Source organism: Tenrec ecaudatus, chromosome 15 (assembly GCF_050624435.1).
Source record: "Tenrec ecaudatus isolate mTenEca1 chromosome 15, mTenEca1.hap1, whole genome shotgun sequence".
Lineage (NCBI taxonomy): Eukaryota > Metazoa > Chordata > Mammalia > Afrosoricida > Tenrecidae > Tenrec > Tenrec ecaudatus.
In genome coordinates this window covers 31,594,079-31,600,078 of record NC_134544.1, presented here as the reverse complement: position 1 = coordinate 31,600,078, position 6,000 = coordinate 31,594,079, and positions in this window count along the sequence as shown.

The following is a 6,000-nucleotide window of genomic DNA, read 5'->3' as shown; positions in this document are numbered from 1 at the left end:
AGGGGGAAGAAATGGGGGAACTTATCTCAGGGGCTCAAGTGAGAAGAGAATGCTTTGAAAATGATGATGGCGGCATATGTGCAAATGTGCTTGACACACTGGAGGAATGTATGGATTGTGATAAAAGATGTAAGAATCCCTAAAAGAAGTATTTTTTAAAAAATGAATAAAAACTGATGAATTTTCCCATGCGGGGAAAAAGTAGAAATATATCTGTACTATGATCGAACAATCCCACTCGTACATCTACACCTTAACCAAAACACAAATGCCATTTCATTGTGTCTGCTCCAACTTACAGCGACGCGATAGCTTGGGGCTACTGGCCCCTTTGGGTCTTTGAGACTGAGTATTTACATAAAAGCAGAAAGTCTCATCTCACTCATATGGAGTGGCAGGTGGATTTCAAATGATGACCTCATGGTTAATAACCTGATTTGCAAGCCACTATGTCAACAAGACCCCTTGGGTATATAACCCCAAAATAATGACCTTTCTTCATTGCTCCTTTATTCCCAATAGCATATAAATTGAAGTAACCAAAGTGGCTGTTAGCAGATGAATGGATAAGTGAAATATAAGCCATCCATGCCATGAAAACAATGACGAGACTGGGAAACATACTCTAACGTAGGTAGACCTGGAGGGCAGAATGCTAAGTGAAATAAGTCAAGGATATACACAGAAATACTTTATGGTCACTATTTCACAAGTAAACAATAATAAATAAATAGGGAGAAAAAGTGACCAAAGACAACAGAAACATGGGTGAAGGGTGACATCAATCCGTGCAAGACATTAAAAAAATAATTCATAAGTGATCAAGGGTTCATGAGAGAGGGAGGGAGGAGGGGGAGAAATGAGAAGCTGATATCAAGGACTCAAGTAGAAAATGTTTTGGAACTGATGATGGCCACAAATGTACACATGTGCTTTACACAATGGGTGGATGTATGGATTGTGATAAGAGTTGTACAAGCCCCCAATAATGTTTTTTTAAGTGACCAAATTTCCTTGGCAGTTACCCCAGAGAAAAGGAGATCCTTGTTAGCTCATAGGACACTTGCTATTTTCACCGATGGGTAAAACGGCACCAAAGTGGATGCAGTGAGCACGGTACCATCAAACAACAAACCAGGTGTTTCGGCGAGTGAACAGGTGCACTGGGGCAGTGCGAGTACCGACGTGCGCACAGATAGTGCTGTGGTTGGTAAATGCTGCCCCATTGGTCCTAAATCACAGACACGCCGTGTAACGGAATGAGACACTGTCCAGTCCGGCACCATCCTCACAATAATTGGTATGTTCCAGCTTATCATGGTAGCCACTATGTCCATCCATCTTGACAAGGGTCTTTCTCTCCTTTCACTGCCCCCTACTGTGTGAATCATAATGTCCTTCTTCAGGGACTAGTGTCTCCTGACAAGATGGCCGAGGTATGTAAACCAAGACTCACTAACCTGGCTTGGGAGAGCATCCTGGCTTATATCTTCTAAGACAGATTTTTGTGTACTTTTGGTAGTCTATGATATTTTCAATATTTTTCATTGACAACGTGGTTCAACTGCATCCATTCTTCTTTAATTTCCCTTATTTAATGCTCAGTTTTATGCATATGAGGTGAAAGAAAAAAAACATGGTTTTGGTCAAGCACACTTTATTCCTCAAACTAACATCCTTGCCTGTCAACACTTTAGCGAGGTCTTATGCAGCAAAGTGACTCAAAGCAATGCATCATCGAATGCATTGCCTGTTGCTTCCATGAATATTGACTGTGGAGCCAAGGACGATGAAGCCCTTGACGACTTTAATATTTTCTTTGGTTATTATAATAATGTCTATTGGTCCAATTGCGAAGGCTTTCATTTCCTTTCACTGATTGTAATTGATATGGAAGGCTACAACCCTGGATCTTCATCAGCAAATGTTCTCAGCAAATAAAGTTGTGTCATCTGCATATCATAAGTTGTTAAGCCTTCCTCCAATGCTGACATCATATTTCTTCTTCATATAATCCAGTTTCCCTGTTGCCTTACTCCGCATCCAGATTAAATAGATGTGCTAATAGAACACAACTCTGATGCACACCTTTCCTGATTTTAAACCATGCCGAAATCTCTTGTTCTGTCCATACAATTGCCTCTTGTTCCATGGACACTTTCAAGAGCACAGTTATGTACTCTAGAATTCCTATTCTTCTCAAATCTATCCATACTTTAAAAAAATTGTTTTATTAGGGGCTCATATACCTCTTATCACAATCCAAACATATATCAATTGTGTAAAGCATATTTGTACATTCATTGTCCTCATCATTCTCAAAACATTTGCTCTCCACGTAATCCCCTGGCATCATCTCCTCATTTTTCCCCTCCTTCACCGCTCTCACCTCCTTCATGAACCCCTTCGGTGTGCTTCTTCCATGTGGCTTTGTTGCTTCTGAGCTAGATGGCGGCTTGTTTACCTTCAAGCCTTTAAGACCCCAGATGCTATACCTTTTGATAGCCGGGCACGATCAGCTTTCTTCACCACGTTTACTTATTCACTTGCTTTGTCTTTAGCAGTTGTGTCAGGTAGGTGAGCATCATAGAATGTCAATTTAATAGAAGAAAGTATTCTTTCGTTGAGGGAGTACTTGATTAGAGGCCAAATGTCCATCTACTACCTTAATACTAAACCTACAAATATATGCACATAGATATATTTCCCCATCTTCATATATAGAGGTATTTGCATATGCACATGCCTTTTTTCAGACCTCTATAAATGCCCTTTGCCTCCTAGTTCTTTCCTCTATTTCCTTTTACTTTACTTTTGTCCCACTATCATGCTCATCCTTCATTTGGGATTCAGTATTTCCTCTTGGCTACATTACACTTCATCATGCCCTACCCGGCCTCCTACATCCACCTCACCACCGATTTGGATCACTTGTTGCTCCCTTGTCTCTGGGTTGGTTAACACCGGTACCTTTCCCCCCACCTCTCCCTCTCCCATGTCCCCTCAGAATTATTGGTCCCGTTGTTTCCTCCTCCAGATTGTTCATCCAACCTATCTTATTTAGACAGACCTACAGAGATAATAACATGCACAAAAACAAGACAGAGCAAAACCAAGCAACAATATACAACAAAACAACAACAAACCAATGACAAAAGTACCACAACACAACAAGAAAGAAAAGCTTGTAATTAGTTCAAGGACTGTTTGTTGACTTTTAGGAGTGTTTTCCAGTCCAGTCTGTTTGAGTACCACTCCCTGGGCCCAAAGTCCACCTTCAGCATTCCCTGGGGACCTCGCAGCTCTGTTCCCTTGTTGTTCTGTTGCACCCCCTTAGTGTTTTGCCTCCGTTTGGCGGGATCAGATCGGGCATAATTTCCACACTCTATCTCCAGTGTTGTCCCCTGTAGGACTATGGGTCAGTGAGGGATGACATGTCTTCAAGTGGGACTGGCCATGTGGTCCTCTCTGTAGATTGTCTGCTCTAACCAGGAACATAACCCTCAAGGCCTGGTAGGCCAGGTTGTGCTCCACTCTCTCCTCCTCTCCCTTCATCTGTTCCCGTGTGCTGCAATCAGATATGTCCCCCTCCCGGAGCTGCAGTTTCAATGCGGTCCTTTGAAATAAATTGTTCTGGGGGGAGAGCAGGTGTCCACTTAGTAGTTGGGATTGGGGCAGGCCCCTCAGACCTCTCACTGGTTCCCTACTTCACGCCGGCATGTTGCATTCACATCAAGGAGCACCGGGTTGAAGTCTGCTCGCTCTTTCCCTGTGGAGATATAAACAATACCCTACCCTTGGGTGTGTTAGTTCCCTGTGACCCTGCTAACCATTTCTTTCTTTTTTTCCTCCTTTCCCCATCTCCTTTTTAGTTGGCTACCATATGTATCCTTGTATACCATACAAGGGATACCATATGTATCCCTTCCATACTACCTGGTCCTCACCTCAGGAACATTTGTATACAGTAGTTTTCCCTATGCCCCTTTTGCCTTTTTCTATAAAAGCATACCTCAGCGGACTCGTGTTGTACTGGTCCTTTTGTGCTTGGCCTACTTCGCTTAGCATGATTTCCTTCAGTTCTTCCCATGCAGCGATGTGCTTCATAAGTTCATCGCTGCTTTTTAGCGATGTGGAGAACTCCATTGTATGAATGTACCACAGCTTTTTAATCCACTCGTCAGTTGATAAAAATTTGGGTTGTCTCCAGTTCCTTGCAACTATGAATTGTGCTGCAATGAATATTAAATCACAGATGTCTGGCCTTGGTGTGTTTCTTGCCTCTTTAGGTATATGCCCAGGAGGGGGATTGCTGGATCATAAGGTAACTCAATCTCTATCTGTTTTAGATATGGCCAGATTGATTTCCATAGCTGCTGTACATGCTAACAGGTCCACCAGCAGTGAATGAGAGTTCCTGTCTCCTCATAGCCCCTCCAGCACTTGTTGCTTTTGGATTTTTTGAATTGGGCTATCTTTGAGGGTGTTAGGTGGTGCCTCATTGTCGTTTTAATTTGCTTTCCTCTTATGGCTGAAGATTGGGAACATTTTCTCATATGGTTGATGGCCATTCAGATTTCTGCCCCTGTGAAATTTCAGTTCCTTTGCCCTCCTTCTCAGTGGGCAATTGGTTTTATTCTTTTTGGAAGCTAGCAAAGTATTGTAGATTTTAGTAATAAGGCCATTGTCTGATCTGTCCTTGCTAAAGATGTTTTCCCAGTCCATGGACTCATTACTCTCTTGGTGAATTATTTCGATGTACATGTGTGTTTTATCTTTAGTATATCCCATTTGTCAATTTCTGTCTCCTCTGTGTTTGTATCCTTTCCTACTTCTGATAGCCTATGTATTGCCTGTGCCAAAGTTCTCAAGTGGGTCCCAATTTCCTCATTGAGGGCCCTAATAGTTTGGGATTTAACTTCAAGGTCTGTGATCTACCTTGAGTTTATTCTTGTGCATGGAGAGAGATAAGGGTCTTGCTTCATTTTTCTGCAGGTAAATATCCATTTTTTTCCAGCACCACTTGTTAAAGTGGGCATCTGATTCCCATTGGATATTTTTGGGCCCTTATCCAAGATCAGTTGTCTGTATGCTGATGATTTTATTTCTGGGTTTTCAGTTCTTTTCCCTTGATCTGAGAATCTGTCATTGTACCAATACCATGCAGTTTTGACAACTGTGGCTGTATAGTATGTGCTAAAGTCATTTAAAGCAAATCATTCCACTGTGTCCTTATTCTTAAGGAGTTTTCTGCTGATTCTGGGCTTCTTCCCTCTCCATATGAAGTTGGTAATCAGTTTTTCCATTTTTTTGAAGAAACATGAGGGTAATTGTGGCGGGATTCCATTAAACTTATATAGTGCCTGGGGCAGAACTACCGTCTTGACTATATTGAGTCTCCCAATCCATGAGCATGAGATGTTCTTCCATTTGTTGAGGTCACTCTTGGTTTCTTGTGATAGTGTTCTGTAGTTTTCCCTATATAGATCTTTTGTTCATTTAGTCAGATATATCCCTTGATATTTCAATTTGTGTTTGGCTATTGTGAAGGGTACCTCCTTTTTGATCTCCTCTTTTGTGGTCTTATCTGATGTGTATAACAGTCTGATGGACTTCTGCTTGTTAATCTTGTATTTTGCCACTTTGAAAAACTCCTCTATTGCTTCCAGTACTCCCCTTGTGGAACTTTTGGGGATTTTCCATCTATTAAATCATATCATCTGCAAATAATGATAGTTTCATCTCTTCCTTCCCCTCTATCGATATTACCAGGTGGTTCTTATAATTTTCCATGTCAACGTAACAAATAATATCTTGGGGTAATTTTCTCTTTGTTGCCCCCTGGGTGAGGTTGTTCTATGTGGTTGTCTCTTATTTATGCTTGGTGAGTGTGTATCCATAATATTTATAATCCACACAATCTAATGTCTTAACACAGTCAATAAGATATAAGTAGATATCTTTTTGGTATTATTTGTTTCAGCCAAGATCCATCTGACA